Source organism: Aegilops tauschii, chromosome 7 (genome assembly GCF_002575655.3).
Source record: "Aegilops tauschii subsp. strangulata cultivar AL8/78 chromosome 7, Aet v6.0, whole genome shotgun sequence".
Lineage (NCBI taxonomy): Eukaryota > Viridiplantae > Streptophyta > Magnoliopsida > Poales > Poaceae > Aegilops > Aegilops tauschii.
Genome location: NC_053041.3, coordinates 529942424 through 529959465, shown reverse-complemented (window position 1 = coordinate 529959465; position 17042 = coordinate 529942424). Strand labels below are relative to the sequence as shown.

At 51.8% G+C, this 17042-nt stretch overlaps 1 pseudogene; it reads right to left on the bottom strand.

Annotated features, from left to right (window-relative positions):
- Positions 1-5661: 5661 nt before the first annotated feature.
- Positions 5662-8223, bottom strand: LOC109746798 (protein NRT1/ PTR FAMILY 8.3-like; annotated as a pseudogene).
- Between the last annotated feature and the right edge of the window lie 8819 nt (positions 8224-17042).

The window sequence follows — 17042 nt, the reverse complement described above, 5'->3', positions numbered from 1 at the left end:
GCCGCACCACTGCTCACCCTGCTATGCACCACCGCACCGGAGAAGCTCACCCGCGCCGCCCCGCATGACGCCCAACTCCCGAGCGAGGGAGGCCTGTCAGGGCTTGCCGACCACGCCCGCCGCCTTTGACAGCCGGGCGTCGCCAGCGACGGCGGTCAGGGGATCTCAGGGAGGGAGGGGTTTCGGAGCTAGGGTTGGGGCCTCAGAAGCTGCCTGCGCGGTCGGCTCGGGAGGGGAAAGTACAGAAACACGTAGAAAACTAAATTAACAGCAAAATGTATCGAATCGAGCAAGAAGATGGTGCTTTGAGATTGGTGTCAACATGGTCTCACTTGCTCAGAAAAAAGACCAGGTCTTCTTGGATTCTTTTCCTTGTACCTCATGGCGCAGCTCACAAAATGCCACGAACTCATCCTCGCTAGATTGGATCGGGAGGGGAAGGGGATGAGATCGAGACTTGGGGGAGAAGGTTCTCGCCAAGGGAGGAGGTACAGATTAGTTGGGGAGAGGTTCAGATTACAGCATACACATCACATGCCCTGCCTACTGGCCTACAGCTGGCTATAAAGCCGTTCTCCACTTGTCCTCCTGGCCTGACTGGTGGGCCCGTGCCAATTGGCCGGGGGGTCCCACCATCACGCGTCCACCGCATCACCTCCTGGTGATGTAGGTGTGACATTCCCCACTCCTTCAGAACGGGCGCTGTCTTCAGGTTCTGTGTGCTGCTCCGCGTCGCCGGAAAATGGTTCGTCCCACGCCGGTGCTAGCGGGAAACGGCGGCGTAGGGTGTCGTAGTCTTCCCACGTCGTCGCCGTGTCGTCGTTGCGCCAGCGCACCTTGATCTGCACCAGAGCACTGTTGCCGCGCTTGACCATGCGCCGCTCCAGGATCTCCACCGGTTCGTCGTCATGGCAGCGAGGTCTGGTGGACGCGGTAGCTCGGAGAAGACCGGGGTGTAGTTCGGGGTGAACGGCTTGAGCTGGGACACATGAAAGACTGGGTGGATTCTGCTGTCCGCCGGCAACTCCAGCTTGTACGCCATCTTGCCAATCCTGTCGAGCACCACAAATGGCCCGAAGTACTTGTACGCCAATTTCGCACAGGGCCGGTTCGCCACCGATGACTGTGCATAAGGTTGGAGCTTGAGGAGAACACTGTTGCCCACCTCGAAGGAGAGCTCCGTGCGATGCTGATCGGCCTGCTTCTTGAATCTGTGTTGGGCACGCAGAATGTGATTGCGCAGCCTTGCCGTGTGCACGCCCCAGTCCCACGACTCGCCGTCGATCATGGGCATCGTCTTGTCATCCCAGAGCGCCATGGCGCCCAGGTTGGGCTCGATGCCGTACAGAGGTTTGAAGGGGGAGCATTTGATCGAGGAGTGAAACGACGAGTTGTACCAGAATTCGGCGGTCGGCAGCCAGCGACGCCATTGTCGGGGCGCGTCGTGCACAGCGCAACGCAAGTACATTTCCATGCACTAGTTGACGCGTTCGCTCTGGCCATCCGTCTGGGGGTGGTACGCTGTGGAGAAGAGCAGCTTGGTGCCCGCACTGGCAAAGAGCTCGTGCCAGAGAGCGCTAGTGAAGACGCGATCGCGGTCGGAGACGATGGAGCTCGGAATGCCGTGCAGCTTGACGACGTGATCCCAAAAGACCCTGGCCACCTGAGGAGCTTTGAAGGGATGACGAAGCGGAATGAAGTGCGCTGATTTGGTGAGCCGGTCCACGACCACCATGATAGAATCGAAGCCCTCCGACGGCGGCAATCCTTCCACGAAATCCATGGTGAGGTCACGCCAGGGAGCGGTCGGCACGGGCAAGGGTGCGAGCGTGCTCGCTGGCTTGGACAGCTCGTGCTTGGCGTGCTGAGACACTGGGCACTGCCGCACATAGTCGGTGACGTCGGTCTTCAAGCCGTCCCACACAAAAAGCTTCTTGATGCGCTGGTAGGTGTCCGTAGCGCCGGAGTGGCCACCGACCGCGCTGTCGTGCAGAGCGCTGATGATCTTGGTGCGCAAGGCCGTGTTCTTGCCGATCCACAAGCGCTCCTGCTTGCGGATGAGTCCCTTGTAGAGCTCGTACCCGTCGTCGTCGGGGCTGTGGATCGCGAGCCGCGCCAGGCGATCCTGCGCATCGGCGTCCGTGGCATAGGAGTTTGCCACCTCTTGAACCCATGCGGGATGGCAGATGGAGAGCGCGTCCAGGTTCAGAGACGCACCCACGCGAGAGAGAGCATCCGCAGCGCCGTTGTCGCTGCCGCGACGATAGCGGAACTTGAATTGGAGTCCCACCAGCTTGGCCATGGCCTTGCGCTGCAGATCGGTGGCGAGCTATTGATCTTGCAGGTTGCAGAGGCTTTTGTGATCCGTGATGATGGTGAACGGGCCCCGTTGCAAGTACGCGTGCCAGTTCTCGACGGCCATCATAACGGCGATGAACTCCTTCTCGTACACCGACAGCCTCTGATTGCGCACGCCTAGGGCCTTGCTGAGAAACGCCACTGGGTGCCCTTCCTGTGCCAGCACCGCGCCCACGCCGGTGTCGCATGCGTCCGTCTCGATCACGAACGGTCGTGCGAAATCTGGGAGCATGAGCACCGGTGCGGTCACCATGGCGCGCTTGAGGAGGTCGAATGCCACCTGCGCTTTCTCTGTCCACTCGAAGCCCTTCTTGGTCAGCAAGCTCGTGCGCGGCTTGGCGATGATGCCGTAGTGCTCGATGAACTTGCGATAGTAGCCGGTGAGGCCGAGGAAACCGCGGAGCTTGGTGGCAGTTGAAGGGGTCGGCCATGCCACCATAGCTTGTGTCTTCTCTGGGTCCGTGGCGACGCCGTCCTTGGAGATGATGTGACCGAGGTAGGAGATGTTGTCTTGAGCAAACGAGCACTTGGACTCCTTGGCGTACAGCTGGTGCTCGCGGAGCAGAGCGAGCACGAGGCGAAGATGCTCTAGGTGCTCCTCCAGAGTTTTACTGAAGATCAAAATGTCATCCAAAAATATGATCACGAATTTATGCACGTACTTGGCGAAGATTGCATTCATCAGGCACTGGAACGTGGCCGGTGCATTCGTCAGCCCGAACGGCATGACCTTGAAGTGGAAATGGCCATGGTGTGTCTTGAACGCCGTCTTCTCCTCGTCGCCCGCGCGCATGCGTATCTGATGGTAACCAGCGCGGAGGTCCAGCTTGGAGAAGAAGGCCGCTCCAGCCAGCTCGTCGAGCAACTCGTCCACGATGGGCAGTGGAAATTTGTTCTTGACCGTGGCGTCGTTCAGCCGGCGGTAGTCGACGCAAAAGCGCCAGGTGTCGTCCTTCTTCTTGACGAGCAGCACAGACGCGGCAAACGGGCTCATACTGTGCTCGATGGCACCTGACTCGAGCATCTCGCGGACTTGGCGTTCGATCTCGTCTTTCTGCAGGGGCGAGTAGCGGTACGGGCGCGAGTTGGCGGGGCGCGCGTCGTCCACCAGGGTGATTGCGTGATCGTAGCGGCGGTGAGGAGGTAGGCCCTTTGGTTCGGCGAACACGTCGGCGAAGTCCGTCAGAACGCTCTGAACACTTGGTGGAATTTTGGTTGCAGGTGGCTCGAGTGCGCGGGGCAAATCCAGCACGGCCATGTACCAAATGTCGTTGCTGGCATGCCATTTGCGCAATTGCTCGGGCTCGATCTCCTCCACTTGCTCGGGCTGCTTCGGTCGAACACCTTGCAGGGTGATCATGGCGCCGTGGTACTTGAAGGTCAGCGTCTTGTCGAGCCAGTGGCAACTCATGGGACTGAACTGCTCCAACCAATCCATGCCGAGCACGCCGTCGTAGGCGCCCAACTCTAGTTGACGCATGTCGGTGGTGAAGGTGTGGCCCTGAATCCACCAGTTCAGCCCTTGCACCATGCTGTTGCAGGTCATGCGTTCGCCGTTGGCCACACGGACCTCCACCGCGGGCACTAGAACAGTTGGGGCGTGCACGCGCTCGGCGAACGCCTGGGAGATGAAGTTGTGCATGCTCCCTGAGTCCACCAGCAGCAGCATGACTTGATTGCCGACGAGTGCGCGCAGACGAATGGTGCGCGGCGACCCGGTGCCGGCGACCGCATGGGTGGAGAGCACGCAGCACTCGGGTTCAGGGTCTTGATCAGCCGGTGCGTCGAGCAGGTCCAGGGCATGCACCACGTCGTCGCTAAGCACTTCTCCGTAGTCGCCCACCTGAATCGTGAGCAGCTGCGTGACCGGCTTGCATCGATGGTCGCGGGAGTAGCGATCGCCGCATTTGAAGCAGAGTCCGTTGGCGCGGCGGTGCTCCCGGAGTTGCCGCTCGCGCGCCAGGTCGTCGTTGGGGGCGGCCGCGCCGCCTGGCCGTGGTGCCCCCACGGCTCGAGGAGGAAGCGGCAGTGGCGGCGGTGGTGGAGGAGGTGGTCGCCCAGCCGGAATGATCCGCGGTCAAGCATGTTGCGTGCCGGCCTCTTCTTCGATGATCCGGGCCAACACCGCTGCACGCGTGATGCTTGACGTCTCCTGAAGGCAAACCACAGCCCGTAACTCGTCGCACAAGCCCAGCAAGAATTGGGTGATGAACAGCTTGGTGTTGAGCGACGCATCGAGGGCGAGCAAATGGTACATGTGGGTCTCGAACGCCGTCCTGTACTCGGCGACGGTGCCGGTTTGGCGCAGTTGCAGCAACTTATGCATCTCCATCTCGAATTCGTCAGGCGCGAATTCGGTGATGATTGCCGCAGTAAACTCCTGCCACGACGGCGAGCGATGTGTCTGTCGGTACGCCTGGTACCAGTGCGCGGCGTGGCCGTCGATGTAGAGCGGCGCCGTGGTCACCCAGCTGTGTGGAGGGACGCGATAGAGGTCGAAGTAGGTGATGCAGCGGTCGATCCAGAGGCTGGGCGCGTCGCCGTCGAAGTGCGGGAAGTCGTGCTTCGACGGCTTGACCGTGTACTCCTCACGCTGCCCGGTGTGCGCGTCGCGGCCCGCCATGAACGCGTTCGTCTGCCCCACGCCCGCGTACGACAAGGCGTGCCGCGTGGGTAGCAGCGGTGGGCCGTTGTTGGCGAGGCGGACTGTTGGGCCTTGAGGACGAGAGCCGCGGTCGTGCTCCAGCGAAGTCACCGCAGAGGCTTGGGTGTCGCCGTCATGGTGGTCGGCGGTGTTCGGGCGGTGGCACTCGGCTGCGGGCGGTGAAGGTGGGAGCTCGCGCTGCTGCTGCCGAACCTCGTCGATGTCAGCTTGGGTGAGGTCCAGCTGCTTGCGGATGTGCGTCAGATCCGCGGATACTTGCGTGTTGAACGCGATCTGGGCCTCACGCTGCTTGTCGCTCGCAAGCGTGGTCTCATCGAAGCGCTTCAAGAGCGCCTGCAGCATGGTTTTGAGCTCTCCCGTGGATTCCGACATGGCGGTGATGATATGACGAGTCTGGGCGGAAGGTTTGCTGGACGGCGTCGTCGCCCTCGCTCCAAATCAGGCCAACCCCGCTGGGGATTTCGAGCGGATCTCGCCGGAGCAAGACCGCACCCGCAGCGGTGGATGTTATGGCTGGATCGAGAGGATGTGAGGGGCAACGAAAATTTTGGTGGGCAAAACCTGAGCTCTGATTACCAACTGTCACGAACTCATCCTCGCTGGATTGGATCGGGAGGGGAAGGGGACGAGATCGAGACTTGGGGGAGAAGGTTCTCGCCAAGGGAGGAGGTACAGATTAGTTGGGGAGAGGTTCAGATTACAGCATACACATCACATGCCCTGCCTACTGGCTATAAAGCCGTGTTCCACTTGTCTGCCTGGCCTGACTGGTGGGCCCGTGCCAACTGGCCGGGGGGTCCCACCATCACGCGTCCACCGCATCACCTCCTGGCGATGCAGGACACAAAAGCCATCAGATTCACGCAGCCCAGTACGGCCATCATCCAGAAGAAGCGATCCAGGTGACCCTCGTTCAGGTCGTCGGGGATCCACCCCGGCGTGCCGCCCGTCGACGTCGCCCACTCAACGACGGTCAGTAGGAATGAGCTCAGATAATCGCCGACCGCTATCGCGAGGAACCCGAGCGCCGTGCACACGGTCTTCATCGCGGTCGGCGCCTGGCTGTAGAAGAAGTCGAGCTGCCCGATGGTAGTGAGCACCTGGCCCATGCCCATCAGCACGTACTGGGGCGCCTGCCACAGCACGCTGGTCGAATTCGGCGCCAGCGGCGACGCCTTTGCCCCGCGGAGGCGTGCCGTCTCGAGAAGCGCCGCCGCGGCCATGGCGAGCACGGGCATGGCGAGGCCGGCGCCGATCCTCTGAAGCCCCGAGATGCCCTTCTCCCTCCCGGTGAGCCTCCTGGCCGCAGGAACGAATGCCCGGTCGTAGAGCGGAACTAAGGTGATGATGGCGAACACTTCGAAGGTGGACATGGACGCGGGCGGGACGCGCACGGAGCCGACGGCGGCGTCCATCGCCATGCCTTGCTCGACGAACGTCGACGAGACCTGCGCTAACACGGCATAGAAGAACACGACGGTCGCCCAGAGCGGAAGCATCCGCACGAGAATCTTGGTCTCCTCGACCTGCGTCACGATGCAGAGTCTCCACGGGCTGTGCGGTGTCGACGCGGCTGCCGTCTCCACCTCCTTGCCCGAAGGCACGACAACGGCGGCCTTGTCAAAGAACCTGATCAAGCAAGCAGCACATCCGTCTTGAGTGGTGAATTTGACAAAGCAAGCTGCACGCAGCTACAAGGAAACCTCAGAGGATTGTAGTAACTCACCGGAGATCAGGGGTGTGTTTGATCCTCTGAACTGCGAGGTCTTCTTCCCGCGGGTCGTAGAGAAGAGAGCTGTCGGACGGCGGCTCGACGCCAAAATTTCTCACGGCAGCGACGACGGCCTGGCACACTCTGCTGAGTGCGCTGCCGCAGGGTCGGTGAAACCTGCACGCCCGCGATCCCACGACCAGGCAAGAAAGCCCGACGGCGAGAACGGCCGCCGGGATGGTCAGCCCCAGCGCCCAGCCGTAATGATCCTGCACCTACACGATGCCGGTGCTGGATACCAGCGATGCGCAGTACATGTTGAAGACGTACCAGTTGAAGAAGGAGCCCTTCGTCACGCGCTCCGATGGATCGCCGTCGTCGAACTGATCGGCGCCGAAGGACATCAGGCACGGCCTGAGGCCGCCCAACCCAAAGGCAACCATGTAGAGGCCCAGAAACAAGATGAACTCCTGAGCCGACACGATGTTGGACGAGGTGAGGCCTGTGAACGAGGAGCCGTTCTTGACGAGCAGCGGTAGGTACGCTGAAAGTGCTGCCATGAGCATGCCCTGCCCAAAAACAGAGAGGCCAAATTCTCACAATCTTGCAGAATTCAAGTCTGAATTTCCTCAATTAGGACCGAGCAGGATGTAGACTGCAGAGTGGTGATTAATTGAAGTGCTCCAGGCAGGATGAAATGAAATTTCTACAATGTCAGAAGTCAGAACGATATTCTGAATTGCTCCACTGGGACATGACATGGAGATTCAGACTCTGGTACAGAGTGATTATTAATTGCTGTGTAGTAGAGTGGTTGGAAGGAACCTACTGCGACACCGACGGAGCAGGAGACGACCATGGTGCGGTACCTTCCCCAGTAGGAGTCGGCGACGACGGCGCCGGCGAGGGGAGTAAGGTAGCAGGTGCCCTTCCAGCTGGAGACGCTCCTCGCGGCGACGACGTTGCTCTGGCCCAGGACGGCCGTGAGGTAGGTGACGAGGTTGTAGGAGATGCCGTGGAAGGCCAGGCAGTAGCAGAAGTCGGTACCTGCACGCACAAGATGCGGCCGGAACCAAATTACCGTTGAAATCTCAATCGGAACAAGAAACAAATTACCGAGGACTGCGCGGCATGCGCGCCATCCACCCGTCCGATTCTTCAGCGCCGGGTTCCCGTCGAAATCAAGAGACCCGTCGGTGGTGTATGCCTCCGCTGCCTGCGACGGCGATCCCCACCAAAATTAGGAGCCAGACATCATCCATGGGTCAAAATTGAATCGGAGAGAAAAGAGTTTATCACGAGGGGGGCAGAGGAGAGGGGGACGAGACCTCGGGGGGTGGGCGGTCGAGCAGGGGCACCGTGTGCTCGCCGGCGGAGGCCATGGCCAGAGCTTGGGACCGTACGACTTTTGTTTGTGCACTTGGCAGTGGAGTGGTTGGAGATTACTGTAATCGAAAGTTCCGCGGAACTGTAGCTAGCTAGGCGCCAATGAGTGAGCTCTTGTTTCTTTTATTCAATCTACGACGCCGCTAGAAACCAAAAATGAGTTCGAGATTTAAAAAAAGAAAAGAAAAACCCCCTGCCTCTGCATTAATCAATGCATGCAGCCATATTATTAAATAAAAATGTAACAAGGTTATAAGGTCCAAAGATGCTTATAAACCGAGCAGCAGTCAAAAGTAAATAAATCTGAAAAGCTCCACACCCGGCGATATAAGATGAACAGTAAATTTCAACAAAATGAAAATTCTGAATTTGTTTGGTGGAAAACCAATGATAAACGTTTTAAGTGCTTGTAAATTCATAATGAAACGGCATTTGTGGAAGTCGTGAAAAAAATCATCACTCCAAAATGCATTTAAAAAAAATTGGAGCATTGATTTTTATTTATCTTTGTCACGGCTTCTATAAATGTCATTTTACTGTGAAACTTTGCAAGCATTGACAACATTTGTCAATAAATGCAAGAATGCAAAACAGAAAGGAAATACATGTTAACCTCACATACAAGTTGGCCTCAAACCCATTCTTTCAAGGTTCATTCTCAAGCAACTTAAATAAAAAAGACTACCTTTTGAGTATGGCTAAAATAGTTCAGGCGGAGAGGATACTTATCAAGACAATATAACTAATTCCCTACAAAAAGACAATATAATTAATGAATTACTGTACTCACCTTAATATAATTGTAGTCCATGGTAACAACGACAAACCTTGTGAGTTTCCTTTGTCAATTCATAGGTTTATCATCATGCCTCACCATTAAGTCATGAGCAATGCCACTAACGACAGAGCATTGCAGAAAACCATGAGCCTGAACCTGAGCCTGAGAGGGAAAGGAAGCGAGGAGCTCACCACTGACTTGTCGCCAACGAGCTACTGCTAGATCCTAAGAGGGGGGACCACCACTGGATTGTCGTACGTGAGATGATGCAACCTCATATGAGGAGGAAGCGAAGAGCACATAGTGGGGGCAGAGCTTGACAACAAATCTGGACTGTCGTTGTGTCTGCAAGCGAGAGGGGCTCAAAGGGGGCGGTTACGCCATTATTGGCCAATTTTGGGGCCTACCTTGTGTTGGGGAGGGGACTCGAAGAAGAAGGATACTCCCTCCTTTCCGGTTTATAGGGCTTATCTCAAAATTTTAGTTTTTCCATTTTATAAGACTCAATTTGGTTGTTTCCCATCACATGTTCAGATTTCAAGGTGTATTAAATCATTGCATGCAAGTATTAAGAGAAAATTGACCAATGCATGTAATTTATGCATGCATGCATTGCAATTAATGCATTGGTAAACATACTTTTTTGAGAAAAACAAGAGCATTAATTGGGTGCTTTTGCAAATTATAAAAAGTATTCCACCACTCACCATCTACCTTGGTTGGTGAGATTTTTGAATTGAGCCTTATAAACCGGAAAGAAGGGAGTAGTAACTAAAAAATAAGTATAAGTGAGAGTTCTTTTTGCATAGAAGCATGTTCTTATGCGTGCAGGTCCCACCACTAAGATCTGGGCCATCTGATTCCAATCCGGCGGTTTGGATTGATATTTTAAATCTCTTTTACAATATGCCCAGTTTCCATCCTAGTCGCTCCCGGATCTTGTCCCATATCCCGAACTTTGCATCTCATAACCCAATGTCTTCGATCAATACATCATTTTTGTCTTTAGCGACCCTTGTCCCAATCAGGCCAACTCAGGTTCATGACGACTGATGTTTGCTCCGTGCGGAGCACATACGTTGTGCTAGCTAACACAATATGGGCAAATCGTAAAAAAAATTATCGGCTCGGCAACTCCAGGTTGCAAGGAGAAGAGTAATGCTACATCTACAAAATTTATGTATCGGAGTTTACGGGTTGACGTTGTGTCTCACAATGAAAATCAGGGGGGTTACTTTGATAAATCAAGGGGATAAGGAGACATACGCCCGGAAATCAATCTTCAATATATCTAGCCTTATTGCTAACAGAATGAGGTCTAGAAAATACAGTTCAATTATACTTATGGGAGTATGCCATTATAGTATGGTCTAAGTTTTTACAAAGTTTGTGGCTACGCCTTTATCAGATATGATGTGTTTAGGGGTGAGGTTGTGCAAAAGAGCATTTGGGCAATTTGGCATAGAGCATGTGTTTCCTTAAAAAGTGGAAGGCGGTAGTTAGGTGCTGCAAATGTTGATCTAGGTCTAAATTGTACATCAAGATATCATCCATGAACACTAGAAAAAATACTTACTGATTTTTGGAAGCAAACAATAAATTCTTTTTTTGTGAAAAATACGAAACTCCATATATTGAAGTCGACCGATCTTTACAAGGGCTATCCTTACAAATATTTAAAACTACAGAAGAGTCCTTGAAGAATTGACGTGGTCTTTCTCCTGCATTCGCCAACAGCATGCCTTGAGCAATGCTCGATGCTGCCTATAGACATCCGAAACATTATTGGAGCCACGAAAACATTATTGATGCAACGCTCAAGACATTGTCGGCCCTCTCTAGCTTGACATGGAGACGCCAGCGTGATGACGAGTATCACTTCTTGATGTTGGTGTTGTAGAAGAAGTTGACTTAGTCATGTGCGCGAAATTTATATCTTGTAATGAGTATATCATATGGGTATGTCTAGAACTCAGTCGACTAATTTTTAGCCGGCCTGAGCATCAGGCAGAAAGTATTTTCATCAGATGCAATGCTTTACTAATATATGGAGTAATTCAATTAACAAAAAAACTTCGTTGTCTGGAAATGCCATGCATACAAAATTGCTTAGCGGCGATAAATTGATCGGTCACACTTCTGCATCTAAAAAAATATCGGTCGCAGTCACGAACTCACGATATGGCAATGAGTACAAAGCGGCCATCGCACGATCAACCAGACACGAAAGCGATGAGTACGAAAAGCCCGCCACACGATCAACCAAACACGAACAATCGATGACTTAATTTCCACGATCATTGCTTGCATGGTTCATCAATACTTCCATTACAATCAAGCGAACGCTGCGAACGAGACCGACTTGGACTAGCATGCAGGCCGCTCTCACGGGGTTACATTATTTAGAAGCCAATGCGTAAACATGTATGCATGGCCGAATTAAGCTGCTGACGAGTGAGGACTGAGGAGAAGCTCGACTGACTGACGGACTGACGGAAGACGGGAAGAGCGCTCCCAGTCTCCGGCTACTTTCCTCCGGCGCCGTGGAGGCCCTGGAAGTAGCCCTGCGGGTTGGACTCGAACCCAGGGCGGGAGATGTAGGCGCCGTCGCCGCCGGGCGCCTTCATCATGCCACCGCTGCCACCGCCAGTGCCGGACGACTTCCCTGCGCCGACACTGCCGCCTGACCCCTTTGATCCGCCTCCGCCTCCCCCACCACCGCTCCTGCCGCCTCCACCTCCACCACCACCGCCCTTGCCGCCGCCGCCTCCACCTCCACCACCACCGCCCTTGCCGCCGCCGCCTCCTCCCCCTTTGCCGCCACCTCCACCGCCGCCCTTGCCACCCATGTCTCTCGCCTTGATCGGTCTAAGCAGGAGCTTCTCTTGCCTGGAGTAGACTCTGGTGCTGCGTGGAGAACTAGTGCCGTGCTGCTCTTTTATAGAGGCTTTAGAGGTGAGAGCTCGCCGGGAAGCGGGAACAAATGAAAGCCTGCAGCGAGCGTGTGCATGTACGGCGCCGCTCGCGCCGCCCGTTGGATCCCTGCATGCCAATGGATGCAGTCTGTAGATATTCCCGAGAAGGAAGAATTACTCCGGCCAAGCTCCGATGAGCTCACCTAGCAATCTGCGCGCATTCGTAATTTCGTATCCGTGAGATTTTAAGCTCGAGTTTGACTCTCTTCCTCTCTCATGAGAATCCGCTGGTCTTTTTGACTGTGGAGGAGTGCTTTGACCGTTTCCGGGAGCCTCGGTCCAGCCCAGGCTGCAGCCCACCCACGTTCTGGTCCAAGGCTGAACGAACCCAGTGCAGATTGAGCCGGCCCACTTCCACGAGGCCTGTCTATAATATCTCTCCATGTCATCTCTAGACGGCACTAACGACAGCTACCACAACGGACTGTCTTTTTAATCATCTATATATGGAACTGCACGTTCGGTTGGACTCCGTAAAACCACTAAGAAGATAAATGCAAAATTATAGACACCCTTGATACAACGGGGAATAGGTCGTCGATAGCAACCGATTTCCTAGCTTCTAGATCGAGTGCAATTCTACAGACGGACATCTTCTCTCTTCCCTCTCTTTCTCCACATCAACAAAAAATCCTAGCTGGCGCTCCTTATAGACAGCTGAGTGTACATTGTTGTACATGCCCTAAGTGAAGCTCTTCCAAAATCGAGAGCAATTAATTAACGAGCGCTCCTTCGGGAGCCTCGCAACGATTAGCGTCACTTGGCGCGCTCTCGGCCATTCGCCACGTTTTCGACTTTTTTAACGGGTTTTTTCGACGTTCTGGGTTTCCACTGGTCTTCCCCAGCTTTTCGACCCAAAAAAAATTTTTGTGCAAAAAAACGCGTTTACTTTTTTTTTTCCTTTCGCGAGAGTCACGGCCATGCATCTCAGAAACGAAAAAAACACGTTTATTGTTTTTTTTTCTTTCGCGAGAGTCACGGCCGTGCCTCTCGGAAACGGAAAAAAAAACGTATTTTTTTTCGCGAGAGTCACGGTTTTGCTTCCGCGAGAGGCACAGTTGTGCTTTCACGAGAGTCACGGCCGTACCTCTCGAAAACGGAAAAAACGTGTTTTCTGTTTTTTTTTCTTTCGCGAGAGTCATGGTTTTGCTTCCGCGAGAGGCATGGTTGTGCTTTCGCAAGAGTCACGGCCGTACCTCCTCGGAAACGGAAAAAACACGTTTTCTTTTTTTCTCCTTTCGCGAGAGTCACAGTTGTGATTTCGTGAGAGGCACGGGCGTGCCTCTTTCGGAAAGGGAAAAACCCGTGCTCCCGGTTCGGTTTTTCGTCCGGTTTTTTCGTGAAAAAAAAGTTCTTCAAAATCTATCAACATGGGATCTAGTTTTGAAGATCTCGACTGGAGGAGTCCAACGCTGAAAGCGGTTCGAGATTTGGACTCGCGGTTTGAGAGATAAAACGTTTTAAATAAACGGATCTACGAAAAAAAAAGGAAAACTCTCAGGTTGCGACAAGTGGCGCGCTGCATGTGTGTCACTTGTCGCAAGCTGGGAAGTTGGAGTGATCTTTGCAACGAGTACTCCTCAACTAGTGATTTTGCCCGAAATCACTAGTGTGTGTGGTTTTTCTTTTGCAAATGACCCGAAATCACTAGTTGATTATGGACTTGCCTAAAAAAACTAGTTCACTGTGGATTAACTCATTTTTTTCTGAAGTAAATCCCTCACTTTATTAAACTGATAAGAGATTACAATCTGACTGAATAATTCTAGTCAGGAATCTGGGAATTACATCAAAGCAAGTAAAAGAAAGATTGCCAAGAGCTTCTTTTGCGCAAAGATACACCGCCCAGTTTGCATCGCGTGGAATCCAAAGAAGCTTAAAATCCTGGAGAGTTTCAGTCATTCTTCTAATTTCCAACACAATGTGAGTAAACTTATTCATGTTGGACCAAATGCGCCCCATCACAGTAACAAAAATCGATGTATCCTTCTTGATAACCCGAGGAAATGACGTCTCCTGCCCATGTCAATCACTAGTTAAGTGGTACACCTTGCAAAGGTCATCCCAATTTCTCAGGTGCAGACGTCATTTCGGAAATGCAAGTGAACGAGCCCGTCAGCCCGTACATGGGAGCTCGGTCCCTGATTTGCCATTTGCGTTGTTAGCCGACACACTTCGGCTTAAAAAATCACTAAATGTGTAGTGTTGCTCCTCTACATCAATGCTTGGATTGTTTCAACTGTTTTAAAAACTAGAGATGATACCTCGCGTGTTGTTGTGAATTGGGTGCAGTTATTTCTATGAGTTTTGACGGTATGGAACTTTAGTATTTGGATTATCAATATTGTAAATTGAAATTTATTATATTAGATTATTATATAGTTATAGAATATTTATTGAATGTATGAATAGCATGCATGGTGCATCTTAAGGTGTGATTATCTTTTCAGGTACGGTGGCATGGTGATTTGACATAGTTACATGTTCAGAGAATTAAAGTTAGTGAAGCCTGCATGGTGACATGATGAGCTGGCTTAGTTGCATGTTAAGATAATTGAGTTAGTGAGAATAAACTATTTAGATATATAGGATATATATTAAAAAAATATGTGTGCCTTTAGAAACATGAATTTATAAAAAAATGTCCATGAATGTCTACAAAATGTTTGTCAAATTTGAATAATGTTCTTGAATTTTAAAATATTCATTTATTAAAAAATCATCTCATGGTTTTTAAAAGTGTTCATCGGTTGAAAAGAACATAAGAGAGAAAAATGAAAATAAAAATAAAAAAGAAAAAGGGAAATAAACCAAAAAGAAAATGAGAAAAGTAATAAAAACTACCAAGCTTGATAGATGAGAGACAGAAAAAATAACTAGACAAAACGCCCAAACAAAAGAAAAAACCACCCGGAACCAATACCGCTCGCGTCAAGTTGGGGTCATCCGTCATGGACTCACCTGTATGGGTCCTCAATTTTTTTGCCACACTCAAAAAAAGGGGGAAGCTAACTGGTGACCAGTCGCTGGGGTTATTTGAGTTCTCACTGTTGGGGAACATAGTATTTCAAAAAAATTCCTACGATCACGCAAGATCTATCTAGGAGATGCATAGCAACGAGCGGGGAGAGTGTGTCCACGTACCCTCGTAGACCGAAAGCGGAAGCGTTAAGTAATGCGGTTTATGTAGTCGAACGTCTTCGCGATCCAACCAATCAAGTACCGAACGCACGACACCTCCGCGATCTGCACACGTTCAGCTCGGTGACGTCCCTTGAACTCTTGATCCAGTTGAGGCCGAGGGAGAGTTTCGTCAACACGACGGCGTGGTGACGGTGATGATGAAGTTACCAGCGCAGAGCTTCGCCTAAGGACTACGACGATATGACCGAGGTGTGTAACTGTGGAAGGGAGGGAGGTGCTGGCCGGCCTAGGGGACGCGCCAAGCATAGGGAGTCCTACTAGGACTCCCAAGTCCTATTAGGGTTCCATTTCCTATTCGGAGTAGGAGAGAAGGAAAGAGAGGGAGAGGGAGAAGGAAAGGGGGGCCGTGCCCCCACCCCTTGTCCAATTCGGTTTGGGCAGGGGGGAGGCGCGCGCCACCTCTTGGCCCTTTTCCCCGCTCTGCACTAAAGCCCAATAAGGCCCATTACTTCTCCCGGCGAATTCCCGTAACTCCTCGGTACTCCGAAAAATACCCGAATCACTCGGAACCTTTTCGATGTCCGAATACAGCCTTCCGATATATGAATCTTTACCTCTCGACCATTTCGCGACTCCTCGTCACATCTGTGATCTCATCCGGGACTCCGAACAACCTTCGGTCATCAAATCACATAAACACATAATACAAATCGTCATCGAACGTTAAGCGTGCGGACCCTACAGGTTCGAGAACTATGTAGACATGACCGAGACTCATCTCCGGTCAATAACCAATAGCGGAACCTGAATGCTCATATTGGCTCCTACATATTCTATGAAGATCTTTATCGGTCAAACCGCATAACAACATACGTTGTTCCCTTTGTCATCGGTATGTTACTTGTCCGAGATTCGATCGTCGGTATCACCATACCTAGTTCAATCTCGTTACCGGCAAGTCTCTTTACTCGTTCCGTAATGCATCATCCCGTAACTAACTCATTAGTCACATTGCGCTTATAGTGATGTGCATTACCGAGAGGGCCCAGAGATACCTCTCCGATACACGGAGTGACAAATCCTAATCTCGATCTATGCCAACCCCACAAACACCTTTGGAGACACCTGTAGAGCATCTTTATAATCACCCAGTTACGTTGTGACATTTGATAGCACACAAGGTGTTCCTCCGGTATTCGGGAGTTGCATAATCTCATAGAGAGAGGAACATGTATAAGTCATGAAGAAAGCAATAGCAATAAAACTCAACGATCATAATGCTAAGCTAACGGATGGGTCTTGTCCATCACGTCATTCTCTAATGATGTGATCCCGTTCATCAAATGACAACACATGTCTATGGTCAGGAAACATAACCGTCTTTGATTAACGAGCTAGTCAAGTAGAGGCATACTAGGGACACTCTGTTTTGTCTATGTATTCACATAGGCACTAAGTTTCCGGTTAATACAATTCTAGCATGAATAATAAACATTTATCATGATATAAGGAAATATAAATAACAACTTTATTATTGCCTCTAGGGCATATTTCCTTTAGTCTCCCACTTGCACTAGAGTCAATAATCTAGTTCACATCGCCATGTGATTTAACACCAATAGTTCACATCACCATGTGATTAGTTCACATCGCCATGTGACTAATACCCAAAGGGTTTTACTAGAGTCAATAATCTAGTTCACATCGCTATGTGATTAACACCCAAAGAGTACTAAGATGTGATCATGTTTTGCTTGTGAGAGAAGCTTAGTCACTGGGTCTGTCATATTCAGAGCCGTATGTATTTTGCAAATTTTCTATGTCTACAATGCTCTGCATGGAGCTACTGTAGCTAATTGCTCCCACTTTCAATATGTATCCAGATTGAGACTCGGAGTCATCCGGATCGGTGTAAAAGCTTGCATCGGCGTAACTCCTTACGACGAACTCTTTATCACCTCCATAACTGAGAAATATCTCCTTAGTCTTCTAAGGATAATTTTGACCGCTGTCAAGTGATCCACT